Source organism: Corvus hawaiiensis, chromosome 2 (assembly GCF_020740725.1).
Source record: "Corvus hawaiiensis isolate bCorHaw1 chromosome 2, bCorHaw1.pri.cur, whole genome shotgun sequence".
Lineage (NCBI taxonomy): Eukaryota > Metazoa > Chordata > Aves > Passeriformes > Corvidae > Corvus > Corvus hawaiiensis.
This window is the reverse complement of record NC_063214.1, coordinates 29,610,768-29,632,923: the sequence shown is the minus strand read 5'-3', so window position 1 is coordinate 29,632,923 and position 22,156 is coordinate 29,610,768. Positions and strand designations below refer to the sequence as shown.

Sequence of the window (22,156 nt, the reverse complement as noted above, 5' to 3'; positions counted from 1 at the left end):
CGACGGCAAGTGCAGGGGAAGGAACTGGTCTCTTCTCTGTGGTGACCAGTGACAGGACCTGAGGGAATGGCCTGAAGTTTGTCAGGGGAGGTTCCGGTTGGGTATTAGGAAAAGGTTCTTCACCCAGAGGGTTGTTGGGCACTGGAACAGGCTCCGCAAGGAGTGGTCACAGCACCAAGCCTGCCAGAGCTAAAGGAGTGTGTGGACAATGCTCTCAGGTACATGGTGTGACTCATGGGAGTGTGGGGCCAGGAGTAGGTCTTTGATGATCCTTGTGTGTCCCTTCCAACTCAGAGAATTAATATTAATAATTCTACGAAGTCTCTGCATAATGTTGTAACCTCATCAGGTAATCCTCCATATAATTGCATCATGATGGTGCTTTAATAATCATTAATATAGGTCTAATACTTTCTATCCATGTTACGTGTTGGTAGGTCTATTAAACACTTGTAAAGTGCTTTAAGAGTTCCCAAAGGAAGGAGATAAGGAAAACTTCTTTAATTATTCTCTTCTAGAAGTATTAAAAGGTAAGGCTATCCTTGAGTCTGCAGTACAGTAGGACACGTGACCAGTGCACACAACCCATGGAGTAGGGAAGAGTACTGACTCACTTCTGAGAATTGAAGTGGTGCTTAGCACCTGCAGCTTATGGTCAGGAGTTAAAAAAAACAAACAAGAATATATCAACATACAGCTAGTCCTTTACATTTAAACTTTTCTTCCCAAGAAAATAAAAAAGAGAACTTGATCTCTTGAAGGTATGGAGTTTATAGAAGTATGCACTGATTTTTAGAAGGGGCCTACAGAAAGCTGAGCAATTTTGAGAGAGCAGAGCAGTTTAATCATCACATAAGGACATGGGTACCTATTTACTCTCTAATTTCTGAAAATTCTCAACCTAGATTTGTCCAAGTACAAAATCATCTGATTATTTAGATGCTAGCTGAGTAGAATTCCGCTTTATGTACATCATTTAGTCAGTTGAACTACTACCAGGTGCCATAACTGAACTAATTACATAAGCTTATTGCAGTGAGTGGTACCCTTTCTTTCCCTATTCCCATTTTTTAATTACTTCTTGTAGCCTTCCTAAAAGCATGCTGTAATCTCTTCACAGCAGAAACTCATTCCTTAATGAGAACTGTAAAAATACTTTGAGTGCTGCAGAAATAACAAAATAACATGAATTCTTTTCCCAATTAGTTGCAATAATGTAGAAAATGCCCTAGCGAACAGCAAATCAATACCTATGAGAAATACTAGCAATTTAACCAATCCTTTTCAGCTTGATGATTCCAAATCGCAGAGGCTACATCACCACGGTTATGCAGCTTCTTTTGTTACATAACACTGTCATCCAAGTTGATGGGTGCTTGACTTGTAAGCCTTTTTCTAAAAAGACAGGACCAAATCAAGTCGTATGTAACTAAGAATATTCTGATCAACTCACTCAGTACTGCTTTTTTTAATTAAAAAAAAAAGTATAACTCCTTAACCAGTTATCAGTTTGGCCTTTTTGTGAAAGATGCAGTAGATATCGTATCTCATCTCCACAAGCTCTGCAACAAACTCACTTATCTCAACTCTGTAACTAAGATACTCATTCATTTTTCTGCCTGGTCCTTCCCAGATTTTAAGTCAGGATGCACTTCTAGAATCTCCCTTAATTGCACACTACTGCTCCCCCCTTCCTGTTCTATCTTTCCAGCTTTCTCCACTCACTACATGTTCCAATATGACACAGGATTTACTCGTGTATTATGGAAAATAATGCAGGCCCAGATGCCTCATGCAGAAAGATGTGGAAATAGAGAATTAGTGTATTTGAGATGGGTACAACTGTTTCACCTGCAGGAGCCAGTGTCTGGAATTTGTGCCATCAACTCTTCTGAGTGGAAAGCAATGAATGAGTTAAAATGAACAATGAATGATTTTACACAGAAACCACCAGGAATGCATATTCCTACTGGTTTGTCTTTTTGGCTACATTTGCCTTTTGAGAATACCAGTTGGGAAAATTGTTTAGAACTCAAACACAGCGAACAATAAAACTGCTCTGAACTAAACTGCTAGAAAGTCAGTGTGTAGATGGAACATGTTACAGCTGTGTCAAGAAAAAGCTGTGTGGCTCAGCAAAAAAGAAACTTAGGAGGGTTCCGGAGCTGAGATGTAGTAGACATTTGGAATATAAAGGAAGTTCAATCCCTGAGAAAACAGACAACTTCAAAGATCAAGGGGCTGATTCTTCATAGCTATGCCTTTTAACACTGACCTTTCTGATAAAGACTTTGCATTAGTATCTCACTGCTACAAAAATCCTCCCAAAGGACAAAGTGAGACCTAGTAACATTGTAACTACAACTGGAATAATTCAGAGATTCAGAATTAGAAAAATAAATACAGTAGAAAATCTTTAGCTAACTACAGATATACAGAAAAAAAACAACCCAACCAGCAAATAAATCCAACACTATTTCTCATGTAAATGCCATCCAGCTTGCTTTTCCTCCCTCTGTCTGTCCCCAAAGAGCAAAAACCTACTCTACAATGCCTTCTGAAGGCTGTCTGCCTGCTATCCTCACTGCCCACCTACCGTAGGGAGCAGCTCCTCCCACCTGCACATAAAAGCCAAGTGCATGCTACCAGCAGCAGATCAGAGCACTTTCTCAGTCCTCCACTGTTTTGAGCCAGTGATCTTCTCTCCTTGGATCTTGTGTACTCAAGGTAAGATTACTGCTACTTCAGGTTTCTGTTCTAACCAGCTATTGTGAGGAAGTCTTAATGTGAACTCTAGCACTGCCTTGCTGGGTGGTGCTGGCTCCCCCCCGCCTTTTTTTTTTTTTCAGATGTAGTGTCATCTGACATTTAAGTTAGTAACAGTCTGTTGTTTTAGCAATGAAATAAAAACAGATCTCACTGGGAAACACTGTGGCTGGGAAAAGGTCTTCTCTCCCTTTCTGATTGATTTTGAAGAGATTAGTATATCCAGACCAATTATAACAATTTATTATCCCTCTTAATAGTCTCCTTCTCAGTCCAGTCAAAGTTATCAAAAAATATCACTGTAAAGCTTCCTTAAATTCTGTTTGAGAAAAAGACAATGCTTAGTGCTAATTTAAGGAAGGAGCTGGGTTTTATTGCTAATACCATTTACTAGCCAGGTTGAGACAATCATGGGACTGAAGTGCATCTTCACAGGTTTCATTGCCTTTAAAAAAAGTGTGATGGAACTTAAGCCCTCACAGAAGCACAGTAATAAGACTGATGGAATTCATTATCTGGTACCAAATATGCTTAAAGTACATATTTTACAAGCAAAGTTCTGTTCACACAGACCTTGTGTCTCTATGAAACTTTTAGATCAGCTTGTTTATATTTTATCTACAGTTTTCCTAGATAGGCATTTCTAGCATTAGAGGAAGGAATAGTTAAGTGCCTCAGAGATAGCTACTGAACAGTTAAAACATTTAAAAGTGGTTCCAAAACTGTATTTGCATTCCCATCTGTGCATCTATCCATCCTCACAGAGATGAATCTATTACTGACCAGTAGCAGTTTCTTACGTTGTGTGAGTCAGTGCACTTTTAACACACAGTCAGTCACCTGTTTAAAGAAATTCCACCACAGAAATCCTAATCCTAGAATGCCTCTCTCCAGTGCTCAGAGAGGAAGGAAAGCATGAGCTACCAAAAGCAAGCAGTTAACACTGTAAATACATAATACATTCTTCAGTTAAATAGTGATATTCTCTTCTTAATGTCTAATTGCCTTTTTTGGTCTTTAAAAATAGAAAGTCTTCTCTAAAAAAGAATTACGTCCACATCTAACCGTACTCACATTAGCTGCAATATTTTAAGCTATAGCACTGTATAACAGCAGAACTCTGCTCAAAGTAGCCTTTTCTGCATACTGTATCTAAGATTTTTTTCTGTATTTTATATGCTATCTATTCTAACTAGTGGGGAAAGGAAAACATTGCCTTCAGCTACTTGCCTGCAAGATTACATAAGTATCTTTAAAAAAACCCAAACAACAAAAATCCAAAACCCAAATAAATTGAACTATTCAAAAAACAAAGTACAGTGCTTTCTATAGCAAACTTACAGTCAAGCTGTTTTTACATCCAGGTAGTTCATATCAATTGCCCATGGAAGACAGGAATAGAGCCCAATGGTTTTCCTCATAACTGGCACTAACTCTGACCTAAAAAATTTTATTTCTTAGTTAACAACTGATTTTTACAGCAAACCTCCCCTTTCCAAAAACACCCGTTCCAAAACACAGATATGTGATTATAAGTTCAATGCATACAGAATTTAGGTCTACAGTGCGGCAGTAAAATCTCATTTGTTCACACAGAATTTTACTCTATCGGATAAATCAAGAATTTTAATAGAAAAGATTTCGTGGGAAAAAAAATAAATAATGCATTTGCCACAGGAAATGTGTATATAACAAAATACCTTTTATTAAAGCCTGCTGTGAAACGTAATGTTTTGGCATTTGAAAAATGGATTGCAGGACGTATTAAGAAAACTCTATTCAAAGGAATTAATCTAATTTAGAGCAGAATCTCCTCTGAGCAATTTCTCTCTTAGGCTGAGTAGATAATTCAGCTTAGCATCACTTTGCAGCAGGGGATGAAGGGAAACTGCACCCAGCAGGTCTCCAAGAGAACTCAGATGACAAGGAAGGCATTTATTGAGCTCTGTGCTGATCTGAAACTCCTTTTTACAAGATCAAAGCACACTGATATTAAAATAAAAATACTGCAATTTAAAAGTAATGCTGCAGCCTGAATTAAAGGAAGAAAAGGGGACTCACTGGGAGAACAAGGAATTCAGAATTTTTGAGTAATGATCATAACATTTAAAAATTATAAAGATAAAGAGACTATATTAATTTTTTCAGCCACAGACCAGTTAAGTGTTAAGCAGGGATGCTAAGCCACTTTTCCTGGCAGTTATGCTTAGGTTTTTTAGGTGTTTATTTAGGGCAGTAATATCTACTTAAGCCACTAGTGTAACTCCCAGTGCTGTCTAAAGTGCTAGACTAGATACATAGAAACAGAGGATAAACGTATCGCTGTCTGCTTATCTATGCATAGTTCTGCCACTACCACTGCTTGTGAGAAATTCTTACCTACAGGAATTTGTTTTCACACCTCTCTGTAGGGTGAGATTATGTTCTCTCCTGGCCATGCTGTCACTAAATATATAAAATATTTTACTCATGGTCACAGTGAAAATTCATGGTAGTGTCAGATTTAGCTCCTCTGGTTTCCAGGCCAGCACTTTAATCCCATACTTCATTTTGTATTCAGCCTTATGAAGTCCACCCCTTTGTAGCTGCTCTGTCTTTGCATGACTTTTTAGGGCTGAACATTCCAGTGACAAATCTTGAGAAAGGGCATTTACTCCTAACACTTTCAAACTTCTGAGACCCTTTACAAACACCTTAACAGGATTTACAAATAAATCGTTCTTGGATGGAGTAAATAAACAATTGAACAAATAAACAAATGCTCATCTCTTTCTTACACTCTGTGGTTAAAGGAGACCAACCCACTCTTGGCAGGCTGAGGAAGCAGAGATCCACTGCTATGGACCAGAAATTATGGGCAACATCTGACTGATCTGATTTTTGTAAGCTGTGGGTTCTTTCCTTCTACAGGGAGATAATTCTTAATTTTCACTACTGTCATGTTTCTAAAAGAGCAATGGTTCAGTGGAGGTGGTGTAGTGAGGAACAAGACAAGACAAAAACATTAGGGGTGGTTTGTTCTTCCTGTTAAAAAAACAGCAAACAGCTGTACTTAACTGTACAAAGGTTTCTTTTTTTTGCCACTTACACTTTCTAGAGTTTTGTGTAAGTGTTGTTGCCTTTTTTCTGGCTTTCCCTCTGCAAACAGAAATCCCAGCGAAAGTTGTGGAGCTGTATATGTTCAAAAAGATAACGATGAGTCCTGGTTCTGAAGCCTTTTGTGGGTCTTGAGCAATAACTGTGCCTATTCTCTGTACTTACCAGTAAACAACTATGCTTGCTCTCCCTGCACTCCTGAAATGTTGGATGTGTTTCTGTAATTGTCTTGATGTGTAATGAATTTAATGTCTCATAATTGCACTGCAGGGAATTAATACCACTATTCAGTCTTGGGACATTTTTAGGTGATTAGAACTTCATGCAAGTCCATATTTTACAGCAAAAGCAAGATCAATATAAGTTTGTTGCTTCCTGAATGGCAGGTAAAACTGTTGAGGGGTGACATTAAATGGACCCTTTTCAAAAGGAGTGAGAATCAGTGCCCTCTCTTGGTTTGAAAAAACACAGAAAGCAGCCCTATGAGAGTGTTTATCAGTTCCCTCTGCTGGCTACAAAGCCCAGGCCAGATGAGCAGCTGTGTTTGCGGAGGCGAAGGTCTGAGGTTCTATTCCCAGTGTGGGGAGCCTGTGGTTAACTGATGACTGTGGTGTCTGTGCACGTCTGTGGACATCATTCTTTATGGGGTCTCATCAACAACCACACTGAGTTCAACATGAGGGCACTCAAAAATAATACGGACTTCCTGGTAGGTAAGAAACTTCCCACTTTGGATTTGAGAAGCATGCTAGCAGCTATGCCATTCATAATTCTACACAGTTAGAGATTTGTTCTGTTCTGCATCATATGCACACCTTGCTGTTTCCACCTCTTCAGGAAAAGTGTGTGTGTGCGTTCATTGCACTCAGTTTAGAGATATCTGGGCAGTTAGTGCAAATATTCTTGGCAATCCTGAAGTGTAACACTTCAGAATGTCAGCTTCTGTGAACTTCACATTTGCAAGTAAGAAGTAAAGAGTACCAAAAAGAACACTCCAACCTTCAAAAAAAAACCAAAGCAAAACTAACAGAAAACCCCACCACAGAACAAGTTAGAAAAGGAACGTCTTTTTCTATTCGTTTCCATTCGTGTAGGAAAAGGCCTATGTAACCTGGTTATACAACTGGAGAAACAGGTCATAAAATTTATGCAGTCACTTTGAAATAAAGCTGAGATGAAAAAAAAAAAACCGTACTGCAAACTTAAGAAAGAGTTTTTGTTTTAAATAAATATCCACAGCACTAAAAATCACAAACTCCTGGATCAGCTATGCCAGTTTACTTCAGCTCCTAGGAATCTATCATGGCAACATATAGGATACATAAAACCTACCCCATTAAAGGGAGAATGAGTCAAAACTAACAGCTTGACATAGTAGATATCAAAGGTATATTAAAAGCCAGAACTTTGAAACATCTGCACCACATGTTTCCTGCTAACTAAAAAAGCAACCACTCTTTCCAGACCAACATAATGCAGCATTCTTCACTCTGAAAGTAAGAAGTTGACAGTAGCACACTGTGGATTTGCATAGGGAACTTCAAGCAAAGCATTTGACCATTTTTGCAACTGAAAATTCTGGAGAGCTGAACAAGTTTCTAACAAAACCCACTCTTATTATATGAAGCAACAACACATGTATGTAATACATACTCTCTGAAATGGAGGTGCTTACTTTGCCTCTCTCTTACTTGACATAGTTTTCAAAGGGACAGAATGGAAGGTGGCACAACCCCAGGGACACACAAACCAAAGATAATCAGTTTACCACTAAAGAAATCTAGCTGTCAAGTCTGCTTATGCCAGCACATAACTCACCTCTGTTCTGCCCTTCCGTTCTTCCCACCACACATAGAGTTCCAGTGAATGCATAGTATCAGAAAAAGAGTCTTTACATAGCTTGGAGACCAGAAATTCTCTTTCAGCTTGCCTTAAAGAAAAGCAGCAACAACAAAAAAACCCAAAAAACAACAACAACAACAACAACAACAAAAAAAAAAAACACCAAAAAACCAAGGGTTCGGGTATTTCCCAGTATTTCTTTTTAAATGAAGTAGGTGATCTTAGTTGAACTCTCAGTTGGATGGATATTAATGCAAAACACACAGCTGGGACACTTGTTGGCAAATCTCAGCAAAAAGTCAAGAGGTAGCTGCTTTAGGTCAAAGCTGAGCAATAAAAGCAGGCGTGCGAGGAAAGTTTATGTTGCCAGCACTGATAGATCTGTCACCTTCACTATAGATAAAAAGCAAATAAGCGAAGAGTAGTTAAGGAAGTGTATCTCACAAGCACTAACATTCACACAAAACATATTTTAGAAAATGAAGGGGAAAAAAAGACAGTGTTCAGTACTTATTTCCTTTCAGTCAGTGGCTTGAATTGAATTTACCGTAGTAGCACATCACATTGTTTGCTGCAGAAAAATGCAAAGCTTAGGCCTTTAGGAGTAAGTCTCTTGTGCTTTACTGGTTCCAAAAATGTCAGTGCTTGTCAAAGTGTTTTTGAAATAAAACCAAAACCATGTTAATAAAATGAACTTTCCAAGACAATGCTGGCCAAAACTGATTCTTAGATTTCTTTTCAGTAATAAACTGCCTCTGTGGTTGCTGAATTGATAGGGAGAAGGATTTAAAGGATCAAAGCCAAGTTCTGGTTAACTCAGGGTAAAAAAAAGAAAAGAACATTGAAACAGAACACAAGCCCTCCAATGAATGGACAGACTTTTGCTGAAGGTGGGCAGAGCTTAGCAAAATCCAGATGTGCTTTCAAAAAAGGCTGTAATCATTATTAGGCTCTAATTGAAGATTTTCCAGGACTGCAATATTTGTTGTGGGTACACCTTGTGACATGCTGCTGTAGGTTGCTGGACAAGCCTCAGTACTTTAATGTGCAATTCACCGGGTGAGTGTTAGTGCAGAAGAGCTACCCTGCCTATTTATTAAGTAGCAATTCCCTAAGTGAATTAACCACTGGAAGGATTCTGTCCCATCTTATCCCAGCCTTATGGATGAATAGCTCAAAAAATACACTGCAGTGAAGGCTGAAGGCATTCATGACGAACTGAGCTCCTGCTGTGCACACAAGCTGCATGCAAAGCCAGGCAGTAAGATCTCCAGACTGTCTTGTTCTATGTTCATATAGGTGCAAAGGCAGCAGCAGTTTCTGTCTTCCACAGAAGAAAGTGGTGCCATAGTTGGACATTCTCTCTCTGTAACAGGAATTCCTGCTCTCCTCCAGTTCAGCCACCCTACCTAAATTTAGGAGTTCCATGCAGTCCAGTCCAAGCTGCCACTGCAAGGACTTTTTTTTTTTTTAGTTTTTATGCTTAGGAACTCCTGCAGACTAGACTATTACTATTTTTCAGATATCTGAGCATAACTTATTACATAAGGAAACATGGAAAACATTTTAGGATTGTTCCCTAAGCTTGCATTACTAGTCTCAGTTAAAAACATTGGTCATACAGAAAACTCTATGTGTAACATTCAGTCCTCGTACCTGATTAAAGAGTAATTTGCAGGAGTGATTTTTTTTTTTACATTTATGCACTGGTATAGAATTATCAGATGGCTTTTAAATTGTAGGTTAAAGGAAATCCATTTGTCTCAGCTATGTTTTGTAATGTCACCTTCATTCCATTTTCATTTTAGATTGCTCTTAAGCAACTAGCTGCAAATACTCAGCGTCTAAAATCCAAGCAGTGGTGGCTAGTTCTGGCATGTGATTCTTTTGGATTATTTCTGTTCCACAGTCAGGACAAGACAGCTCTCCGATTCAAATTTCAAGCACAAAAACTGAGTTTTTTTCACTGAGTTTAGAATTCACTTACAATGAATATTTCATATTATTCTTCGAAATACCCTATTTTCAACATCACATCTCTCACTCCTATGCTAAACACTGTCAAGAACTCAATACAAAAGGACTGACAGGCAAAATAAATTCAATCTGTGACTGCTCAAAGACATTTTCTCTGCTACATGTGCTTCGAACTATTAACTGCTTATCTCATGAAAACAAGTATTTCAAAATAAGCAAACAGAAACCTATTATATTTTCAATGCTCCATTTGTCAAGCTCGTTTCAAGAGCTGGAATTTTAGCTTGATGTACATTCACAACATACACACAGCCTTATCCTTCAAAATAATGACTGCATCTGAGACCGAGAGCTGCTCCTGCAATTCTCCCCAAACCTGAAGCTGACTGAGGAAGTAACATGGGACTTTGTGGGGGCACTCAGCATGACAGACCTCAGCTCAGGGTGCAACCCTTCCTTCCTGGCTTCTCCTTCTCTGCCACCAGAGATGATGAGAAATATTTTTGCCCTCTCAACTGCTTCTAAGTTGAGGCTTCGGGAAAACACAAAATGTTGTACCTAATGCCCAAAAGCTTTCGAGATAGCAGGGGCTTGTGTCTGCATTCTGTAAATTCTGCATTCTTTGTGTCCACTATCAGTGGGCATCCTTCTTCCCAAGCTTTGTTAACCTTCCCCCAGCTCTAAGATCACAGAAGCATGTCAAGGCCTAAACCTAAACATCAAGGCCTAAACCTTAACAAGGCCAACAATTCTACCAACAAGTAATTAGATTTCTATCCCCTGGACATCACTTAGAGCTTACTTCTTAGCTGCTCTCTGTTTCGTGGATTAAATCTCCCTTCTTGTTGATCAAGCTTGAAAGTATACAAAGATCAAACATTAAAGAGCATCCTTTCTTGGGAAAATATTACATATTCCACGTTTTGCAACAAGCGGATTGCATTTAGCGACAATGGAGTTGTAAACAAAGCCAAACCGCAGGGCACCCTGAGGGCTCCACCCTGCTCCATGGCCATTACCTGCCAGTAACACGGTCCTAAGGAAAGCTGCCATGGCCCAGCGAGGTGGTGACATCTCACCCTCACCAGGCTGTGGTGACAGCTCCTCCTCACCAGGCTGTGGTGACATCTTGCCCTCACCAGGCTGTGGCGAGGGAAGTGCCAGCCCAAGCATGGCCCCGGCTCGGGGCCCCTCGTCAGTCAGGCTGGGCCCCCCTGGCCTCATGTGGTGGTTGTGGTTCCCTCACATTCTGATGTCAGAGCCATTTCTGCACGGGGCAGTCAGAAAATTCATTTACAACCTGCGCCTCCCATTCCCAAAGGAGAGGCAAGGGTTGAGGAGAGCAGAAGCTCCCCACAGCCCAGTCAGCTGAGGAGCATTTACGGAAACACAATGCATTTGAGGTTTCTTGGGTTTCAGAGATATAGCCTGGGGGCTCTGCTTCTGCGTGCCAGCCCTCGGTGCCCCTTGGAGAAGGATCTGGGCAGCATTAGCTCGCACAGATGCCGACAGTGCTGGAAGGCCAAAAATGAGGGAGGCTGAAGGGGGGGGGCTCCACTCTCAGCTGGAAAGAAAATGTCACATCATGTGAGGGGCAGCTGCTCAGAAAGAGAAGGAAGGCTGCTCCAGCACACACTACAGGAGGTTCAGGACCTTTCAGATTTCCACATCTGGAGGCAAAACTGAAGCCACTGTGAGTTTTAAAAAAGGAGAAAGGAGGAAAAAAAAGGAGAAAGGAGAAAGGGGAGGAAAAAAGGTCCATTTTGAAGTTAATGTTCTTGGGTCTTAAAATCCAAAAACCCACCTGCAAAAGATACAACTGTATGTGGGTATCTAGTATAGGAAGAGTAACCAGTCCTGTAGAGTTAAAATTCTAAACCCTCAAAACTCCCCCCAGAAATACCAAATACTTGGGTGGGATGTGAGGAAAGAAATATCATGTGAGGAAAGAAAATTATAAAACTACTGTACTCAACAGGCAGGGAGTTCAGAGGGCAAACAGCTGAACGGAACAGCTTCATCATTTCTTAACAATGTATTCTCCTGGCCCCACTTTGTTCAGCACAAGGGTTTTTAAGGCTGAGTCCTTTTGATCTGTATGTTACACCCCCTAGCATGGTGAAGCCCTGAATCGTGATCAAGGGCTTGAGACACAGAGCGGCAGCTCCTGAACTTGAAGGCTTGTAAATTATACACAGAGCAAAGCTGACTCCTGGACTCTTGCTCCAGTCACTTTAACACACTCCTGTTTATGCAGATGATTGGTATGTCTGGAAAGATACTATGCTACAAATGCTTCACCTCCCTCTTCTGGCTGCAGAAGCATCCAAGAACCTCACACACAGCAGGTTAATAAATTTATCCTTACAAGAACCCTGGCAACATCATTCTCATTTTAGAGGAAATTGAGGCACAGAGAAAGTTGCTAGTGTAGCATTTCCAGAGATTGCTCCTGGCCAGATTCTCAAGTGTCTTCCCATCATCATGGGAGCGAGATGGAGAGTTTGATTCCCATCCGGGCACCTCAATGAGAACCAGATTTTCATGAGTGATCAGCACCCAGTAGCTCTCGCAGTGACACTTGCAGCCAGATTTTCTAAGAATTTCCTTTGATCATCTAGGCCACTGCCTCGGTGGAGGCAGAAAGCTTTTGAAAAATCTGATCCCATTTGTGGGTGCTGAGCACTTCTCAAAATTCTTGCTTAAGTGACCTGGCCAAGGATGAAGACTAAAATCTGAGCAGAACCCACTTTGCCTAATCCCTAGGCCAGTGATTTAACCACAAGTGTATTCTTCCATCTTCAGCAGAGAAAGAATAGACACTAGTTGGGGCAGCAATCAAAATGCCAAACAGCCGCCAGTATCCATGCCTGCCAAGAAAAATGCCCGGATACTTGTGGGCAAACCAGACAGCCACATTTTGGTACTTTCCTGAGAAAGAATTATTTCTAGTAGCAGCGCCAGAGTCTGGCAACCTGATTTATGCTCTTTCCAGATGTATCTCTTTCTTTCTGGGCTAAAACTTTTGTGAACATGCCCCCAAAACAGGCACACCCTCCTCACTCTTCAGAAAAACAGCAGCTATCCAAACACTGTCCTGTCTCCATTATTCGTAGAGAGCCAGGCACGCTTGGGCAAGACAACACTATTCTGTGTAACGATTAAGAAGCAGCGGTCATGTCAGTGAAGATTCTTGTTTTCATTGAATATTTCATTCATTTTTGAACATAAGCAACCACTTAGCCGCAGTTGTGCTAGATGCAGAGGAGGAAACACATGCTATTCTTGGCCGGACTTTACCTCAGTGGGAAGCAGCAGCGTCCTTAAAGCAGCCTCTGTACACGGCATGATTTAACTACATTTATGATTGTCCTGAACCTCAGGCAAGGACCTGAGTACCTGAAAGTGTAAATGTGTGCAAAACCCCCAAGCCCCAGCCTGGATCCTCTATTTTATGCTCTGTTTGTGTGAGGTCCATTTGCAAATGACAGCTTCCAAAGCCATGAGCTAAAGGCTAACTTAAAAATTCTTCTTCAAACTGACTATACTCATTCAGCTGCCAGTTGAGATGCTGCTCTCTGTGTCACTCAGCAGCAGCTTTTCAGACTGTCTGTCACAGGACTGCATGTCAGAATCCAGCTTTCATTAAGTGCTCTCTGTTTCACCTCTGTCCCCAGCTTTCAGACCACCTCCCAAGTAAGTATCTGACCAGTTTGGCAATACAAAGATAAGGCACGCAGTCACTAGTGTGTTTTAAGGGAGCATAGATATTGCATGGTAACTATTGAATGAAAATGTTTACAGAAAAATAGTTTTGTAAAACAGCTCAGACTAAGCTGTTGCTGAATGTTGAGCTCAAGCTGTATAAGCCAAAAAACGCAGCTGTATCTTTTCTAGCTACAGCTAAAACCAGCAAAGTGTACTGGAAAAACCTTTGGGGGGAAGGGAGATACTCTCCTGACAGAGGATTACATCTAGAAGCAAGTGTGAACATTTTTCTGCTCTGTTGGTTCTATACCTGCAATAGCACACAACACAAGTGATGACTGTGGTTGTACTTTGATTGGTGAATGGCTGCTTTTTTTTTGGACATCTGCTGCAGCAATTATTGTAACAACAAATCTTGACAGAAGCTGGACTTCAGAGCACTGCCGCAGTCTAATAATACAGCCACAGCTTTACAAACAGAACAAATGAGGCAGGAAGGGATGAGCTCCTGAAGCACATTTATGCAGGCAGTTAACTGCACATACTTTGATGTACCTTGTGACCTAAAATGTTAGAGGGACTATCAGTGGAGGAACTTGGATTATGATTAGTTATTTTGTGGGCCTTATGGTTGTGTTAGTAAATTTCTCACTACAACTTTTCACTTTTTCCATCTTGCAGATTTTTGTTTATTTTAAATTCTCTTGTTCTGTCCAAGAGAAACCAAGGCATTTCAGTGTAAAAGCTAGGGTCAACTGAGGGCCCAGGTCAAGAAGTCTGTCTTGGGTGTCACCTCCTGTAAATTCAAAATCTAGCAACAGTTCAAAGAAAGATCTTTGTTCAGAGAGCATTGAGGTAATCATGACACAGCTTGCTGGTAAAGGACTGGGAGATGCGACGCTGGAGCAGAGGTACCAGAAAGGGCCCATGAAAAAGGCTGGGAGGTTTGACAGTCCAGCCTGATGTGCCTTTGGAGCAACAGCAAACAGGCATTCCAGTGGTGACAGGAAGGGTGCTGACAGTAATCAAGGTTGATATGCAGAAGATGGACTCTTCTGTGCAACTGGCTTACTCTAGAGTCCAGGTCTTGGAACAGTGGGGCTGTTCCATTTTCCTTTTAGAGCTAGATATATCAGCACTGACTTTTTCTCCTGGTCTTAAATGTAATTTGTGGCTTATGTCTTTTGTATTAACAAGGTAGCACAGAGACTTAAAGGTAGGATAATCAACTACAGATAACTGGTCTCATTGACTGTGTTTCTGTCAAAATTTGTCAAGAAATGCACTCCAAGAAATGGGAGGCATTTCCTTTTACGACCAATGCATGCATTTCCACTAGGAAGCTGTAGCTTTGAATTGACATCTTCTGAGAAAATGTTTTGCTTAGAAATTCCTGCTTATTCCTTTGGGAAATAATTGGAATTACTTATTAAATATAATCACTTAGAATTGGAAGAAAATCCACTGTCAGGAGAGAACAGTCAGCATTTCCCAAATTATTATTCTTTCTGTGCTGTGCAAATGATCACTTGAAATCACTGCCTGACACAGGTCTTGTAAGAACCTGAGTCCCATTTTTAACCCAGACAAGTGTTAGAGAAAACTGTACTTCTGGAAACTGCACAAGGCAGCCTTCCTAAACTGGGTAGTTTTCCAGCTTTTACAGATCCACCCATGACAAAGCAAAAACCCTCCTGACTGAATTTACACAGCTAAATAAATAACTTTCTAAGTGTTTAAATATCATTGTGAAAGTAAAAAGATGAAATGTGCTGTATATCATCTCTACAAAAGCAGAAGTAGTTATATTATAAATAAACAGAGTTTGCTTGGTATTAGGGACATAGGAAATTCCATTCAAGAACAGACAAATGGCACATCTTGTCTGGTATCCTGCATCTGGCACAGGCCTATAACAGATGCTTAAAATACTTGGCTCCCTTGGTCCCTCAATCTCCCCTGTTGCACCTGCCACCACTATTATAAATCACAGTTTTCCTAACCTCTGGTGAAAGTCCCTTCCCCGCTCACTTGCGTAACGCGGGAGGTGGAAGCGAGGGCCAAGGGAATACATATTTACCCTGTGTGATCCTTACCACACTGCTTGGTACCGAGTTTGCCCAAACTGTGGTTCTGACTGCTGCAGAACATGTAAGGCATTGCTGCCTGTGTTGCCCATGTAGCCAAACAAAGCAGCACAGGTGAGGACTGTGCTTGGCTCCAGGGAAAGGGGGGAGTGAACCCCTTCTCACCCTTGTTTGCACACAGGAGCACAGCTACCACTGGCCTGTTACCAATCAGCTGCTCTCTTTCTGTCAAGGCACTGCCTCCTAATTGCACCCTACTGCTCAATGACATTTATATTCTGGTGTTGCTTTCTTAGTGACTTGGAAAGTTTTAACACATGATGACTGAAAATTAAATGAGTTTATTGTCTCTCAGAGTTCACCTTTGTCCTTATTCCGAAGGTTATCAAAACATGGTTCATCTACCCAGCGGGCCACTTAATGCAGGTTCCCCTCTTTAGCTGGCTGGTGCTTCTGGCCATTGTCACCAGTGTGATATGCCTGCATCCAACAGAACTGACTGTGACTTCTCTCTTATTAGAAATGTTACTTGCCACAGACGATCTCCTTCATGACCAACATTAAATTCAATGGTACAGTTTGTTAAAGGCCTCTAAAATGGACAAATGAAAAACCAAAACATTGCCATTTTGAAAGTTAAAGTTTAAACCCCCCTTTCTATTAACTGCATTAAAGCCTCCCCGTATTCCCCTGTGAAATATAATAGTATTTTTAAAAGGCTAAAGAGAACTTATGACTATAGGTAAAGCAACCAGCCAGGCAAAAAAAAAATTGCATTTGAAGGAAAAAAATTGTGTTCCTCAATTTGAGCATGTTGTCTCTACAGTTGCTAAACACTGCTTTTAGAGACTGACCTAATAAACCTTTATATATTAATAAAGGAAAACTGAATCCTGATGGGTGTGCATAGGCTGTTGGATACAGTTTGATATGTCAGCTTTTTCCATGCTCAAGGATTTTCAGATTTTGGTTCCATCCTACTGAATATAACTGAATATAACATTCAGTGTCAAAGGTCTGAATCTAGAGCAGACCTTTGACCTAGCTACCCCAAATTTTGTATCTACAAAGGACAAGACTGGGCCACATCAATCTGCTTGAAAGAGTGAACACATTAAAGCTGCCACAGTACCTAGAAGTTTGCATCCTTTAACATATTCCAAATCGATATTACATTCAATGAGGCTCAGTATTAACAGGAGCTCTGTGACTTTCTGTACTTCTTTCCTGTTTCACAAAAGCAATGACTTTCAGAATATTCATTTCAGTCAGGAACAGTCGTAGAGGTTTTTCAAGGCAGACAAATGAGTCAGCCACTTGTTCCAAATAAATGGAAATGGTGTTCCAAGTTTCCTAGACAGCTTTAAAAACTACATACAGCAATTCAGCTGCTTAGTCTATTATGTTCTACATCTCACGTTTAAGAGGGCATAAAATCACGTGCTTTTTATTCCAGATATAAGTTGTTTTGTCCACAGCAGTCCATAGCCATCTCATTTTGTCTCTGCTGTTAACATGTATGCTGGCCACCTTACTTGTGTCATTCCCAAGAACACAAGTAGCACTCTTCAGAGTAAAGAGCAACTGCTGAGGTTCCCAGACTGCCATGGATGTCCCAAATAATAGTGAACCAAATTTCTTAATGTCTGTGATTGCATTTGCCCAGTTGTTTAAGGAGAATGTTAATATTTTGCTTTCTGAGGAGAAATGTTGTAAACCTCAGTTAATATATCCATTACAAAAAGGGCATGAATTACAACTTTAACTGTGCAGTAAAACAGAACATCTGCGTGAATAAATAATTATAAGGAGATATATAAAACTATAAAAATAACTTCTTTACTGCAAACCTTGCCTTAACAAGAAACATAACTCCTTCCTCCCTCAAGAAATCTGAATACACTGACTCATGTCTTTGTTTAAGTGTCATGGTAAATTTGTTCTTTTATAACATGTAGTAGTTTAGCTTTGAACTTCTGAGTTTTGGAAAAGGCAGAGCGGAAAAATGTTTTCATGGGAGAGGAGTGTGCATTCCAGAGCTGTCGACTGTTACTTGTTTATGAGGCAGGGGAAAAACTACTTTGGTTTTAGGCTTTGGTTGATGCAATTTGTTGTCTGGTATTTTATGATAAACCAGAGTTTACACTGTACCTTGAAGTATTTCAGTTTTCTCTCTCATCTTTCCGGCTTTCGCTTGTTCAAAATTCTGACCAAGCTTGAAACTGACTGCTCTTGAGAAGAGAAAAATCAGCTGTGTACAACTAGAAATAATGATCCTTTGTAATATACAAAGTAGTCCAGTGAGAAAATAACAAATAGTTTTCTGTGAATTACAGAGCTGCACCAAAGCATAGTGGAGGAATGCAGACAATACTACTCATAAAAATAGTACAAACCAAAATGTGAGCCTTTCATGGTGTCTTTGTAACCTGAGCAACAGTTTTAAACACAATTTTCCTGGGCTGTTTCATGTTTATTTCATGTATTAACGTCTCCTTACATCAAAAAATATTAGAATAGAAAAATAAACTCTCTGTAGCTTATTTATTCAAGTAAAGTATAAAGTATCTTTTTGCTCTCCTGCCTTTTTGAAGGCTATTAACATACATTCTTACTTCTTTCTCTTTCTAGAAAAGAAAATGCAGATTGTCAGAATCCTTCAAATTTGATACTCGGCATTGTTACGATCTCTTCATTACTGGATGTTGAGCCTGGATATCAGAATTGGTATAGTGAAGTACTCTCCTATTAAATTGAGGTAATTTTCTGCCATAATTAATGAAGAAGTCTAATGCTGAAACAATGCAATTAATACGTCCCGAGAAAAAATATTGCCATTGGAAAGGATCTATCTTGTCAAAAATCTTCACAGACAAAGGGTAGAAACTACATGAGAATGCTAACCCCTAGCTAGAGATTAGAACTTCTCCATTCACAAAGGCAGAAGATGTCAGGGTATTATTCTGAGAGAGGGAGGCTTTGCCGAGGACATCAACTTCTTTTCGGACACAAACTGAGATCAGTTTCTGCTTAGTGGGATGGGCTTCCCTACAGTGGCCTACTTCATAAACATGGCTCACTCAGCAGGAAAACAGCCTTTCTGAAAGCCCACCAGTCACTGGTGAACCGTGTCACGTCTTCCCTCAAGAAAGGGACTGCACACAGCACAGGGCTGATGCAGGCACAGTGTGTTACAGGAACGTGTAGCTTAGGATGCAGACAGGAAAGCACTCAGCTGCAGAATTAAGTCAAAAAATACAAACTAAGCAGGTGGCTCTGAGGCTCACCCATAAGAATGCAGAGATGTAATTAACTTCAGAACTAAGTTATGCAAAAAAGATTTTCAGAAAGTATCTCTTCCTTTCCTGGCATATCAATAATCAATCAGTTTTCTGTCCATTGCCCTAATAGCATTGCACAACATTCATGGTATATTAACATGAATCCTAAAGATTTAAATGGGTTGTCATAAAATTACCACTTCAGATAAAAAGAAACAAAATGCAGAGATAGGAGCACAGGAAGATCAGCTAGAGGATAGATATATTCTTATAAATATATCCAACAAAGCTGCCACAGGCTCCACATTTGCTTTCAAAGTAATGAAATTCCATTACAAAACAGTAACGAACACGGAGGTCATTTAAAGCCTGCCTGTTAAACAAATGATACTCCAATATTATTTTTTTTCCCAAGGCTTCATATTTCTTACATATTTTCAGCAATTTTTGTCCTATCCATCTCCTAAGCCAGCACTTTGGACCACTGAGAAGTTGTTTGCCTAAAGCAAGAACTCTGACTTCAGTAACTTTCTGTTATTAATATTCCTTAAGTTACATTCCAGCTTCCAATCAAGGTTTGCTGCAACAGTTTCTCTTTTGATGTGAGTCCACTGTACAGTACCTTGGATCTCACCTAGAATGCACACCATGTCATGTGGACAGTAAGAAACAATATAGCTCAACTTTCCCAAAGTAGGTTGAGTCAGGAGTTTTAAGGATAATCAAAACCATATTTTTACCAGCGAGCAGAGCCAGTAAGTCATTGAAGCTATACAAATATATTCATATCCATATCCACATTGCACTTCATAAGAAAAAGAATCTCACACCCAGGAACACAAAAATTCAGAACACCGAATAATTGTGGAACCAAAAAATGGAAGAATACAGTGGCTTTGCATGAGAAGTGCATCATAAAGGGATTCCAGTAAAACAAGGTGAATCTTCAGACTTTGTATAAACTTTTTCTATGCCTTTCTTAGCAGCCATTGGAGAACTTGAGGGATTTTGCATAGAGCAGTATTAATTACAGAAATATTTATTACTTGTATTCTTCAGGTGACACTTACTTACGTATTAATTGATATACAAATACATGCAAGTATGAAAGTGCATATATGTTTTCAGCGAAGTCTGTCGCTAAATATTTAGGACCACCTGACAGTCTTTGGTAATGTCAATAGATAGGTGCCAGTCAATTTGATATTTTATGTCAGCAGGTTATTCTGCATGTGAGAATACATCTGTGTAAAGGCAAGAGTATATTTCTTATAGATGTTATTTATGTGCGAGTCTTTACAGGACTTGTGTCTAGACCAAATCTGAATTTAGGCTGCTGTCACTGACAGCAAAATATACATCTTTGTTCAGTTTCTTCCATGTTTATTTTTATTTTAAATACTGGCTTTCTTTTTACTGCTAACTACAAAGGCTGATTTATCAATATAAGTGGAAGTTACCTCAACAGCAGCCAACATAGAACAGAGTCAATAGCAACAATTCATGGCCTTCTTCAGATTGTTGTGGTTTTTTTAATGCTCAGAGCCCATAGAGGCAAGACACTATTTCCCATACTGTGAGATGGAAATATTGCTCACCCCTTTGCAGAATACAAAGAAGAGAAATGAAATTTAAGTGATTTAGTCAAAACTAAACACTTTCCTCATCACAGAAAGGCAGTACTGCCCAATTCAGCCAAATTGTGGCTACCTGAAAAAGGGAAGAATTTGATCACCTATGCCTGAAATCACACATTTTTAAATTGTTCTAACCACAGTGTAGGCACAGCTTAACAGAATGATTTCACCATGCAGAGTTATTTCCCACGTTCCTTTGTTACTCCAGTAATGTGAAAAAATTCAGGAACTGGAAAGTCATATGATCCATAGAAAAGAGAATATTGTGGTTTCTAAGAAAAATATTTATTACCAAGCAAGCTATTTTGATTTATTAAATGATAGCTTCCCATCATAGTGTTTTTTGATACAGTGCTTGAAACCACAATGATTTTACAAAGCCAGCACCTTATTTGTTTAAAGGCACTCACTTGTGTTTTTCTTAATAGAAGTATCAGTTCATGACAATGCCAAGTTCATAGAAGCTGGTCCAGGAATAAATTCTTGAAAAATTATTTTTTTCCTAGAGTGTCCATTAAGCCAGGGCAGGCACTGTGTCCCACTGCTGGTCTTCTAACACTAGATTTATAGGATGTTATAATTAACAACAGGTGATGGGCAGCACTACATGCACAGCAAGCAAAGTGAAAAGACTGGCAGCTCAAGAGCCACTTGTGAATCATCAAAGCTTTTCCCTGGATAAACTCAGTAGTAAACCTGATAGGCTTTCTGGCAATTTTTGGGGTTGAGTTCTTTCTGTTTGGTTTGGTTTGTTTGCTTGGGTTGTTCTTTTATTCCACCACCACCCTTGATCCTTTTTCATACCAAAGATTAGGGACCATCTGTCTGTTTTTACAGTTGTGTAGCTTTTCCACTTCTGTGTTTACTATCTATAAAATGAGACAAACTATGCTTCCCTACTCACAGAGGACTTGTTGGAGGATTACAAACAAGCCTACAGAAAATTTTGAAACTATGCAGATTTTTAAGAGACACTTGTGTCTCTATTATTCCAGCTCTCTCAAACTTGCATTCTATACAAGTCACAGAAAGAAAAAAAGGTTCAAAACACGTACACCCGCCACTCCAATTTTAAGAAAAGCAGTTCTTCAGCTTAGGACTAAAAAGAAGGGACAAAGATACTGAAACACGTGAATTGGCAAAACAAAAATACATCCAAATGAGTTTTTCTTTGCATAGCTAAACAAATACCTTTTTTTCCTTCAGTTGTGAGAATATAAGCAAGGCAAGGTATATTGGGAAAGGCAATGACTTTGTTTAACCAAGTGAAGAAGAACCAATACATCTAACCTTTAAGAATAATTCTCAGTGTACTGTCCGGATGTAATCATGGTATTCATGAGTTAGTTACATGTTGTAACATATTGATTATAACAAAGGAGCACCTTATTTTAATTGAAAAACCACATCTGTTTTGGATAACCTACTACGTATTCTTGTGAACATTAGTAAATACTTTAAATGCACTAACTGGTAGAAAGATATCAAAAGAAATATTTAAAAAGAAAAAATATTTAAAAGAAGAAATATTTTAAAAGAAAAAAATCACTATTCATACTGTAGAAAGGATTGGAGATTTTTCATGGATTTCACGCTCTTGACAATATTCCACGAGTTCCTCTACAAATAACCCTTAGATATTAAATTAATTTACACTGAAGCACTTCTAGTGTGTTTCTTCCCTACTTTCATCCTCCCCACCTCAAAATACACTTGAATCAGTAACCTTAAAGCTCTTAGCACTACTATATTAGAGAGCAAT

General features: G+C 39.5%; 1 protein-coding gene across 2 annotated transcripts in view; it reads left to right on the top strand.

Moving 5' to 3' along the window:
* The first annotated feature begins 2,622 nt into the window (after positions 1-2,622).
* COL8A1 (collagen type VIII alpha 1 chain) overlaps positions 2,623-22,156 on the top strand; it is an 85,537-nt gene continuing 66,003 nt past the window's right edge. For both annotated transcript variants that reach the window (XM_048294000.1, XM_048294001.1), the window contains exons 1-2: positions 2,623-2,727; positions 18,108-18,234. The gene's annotated coding sequence lies outside the window, so the exon portion shown is untranslated. The remainder of the gene's footprint in view (positions 2,728-18,107; positions 18,235-22,156) is intronic.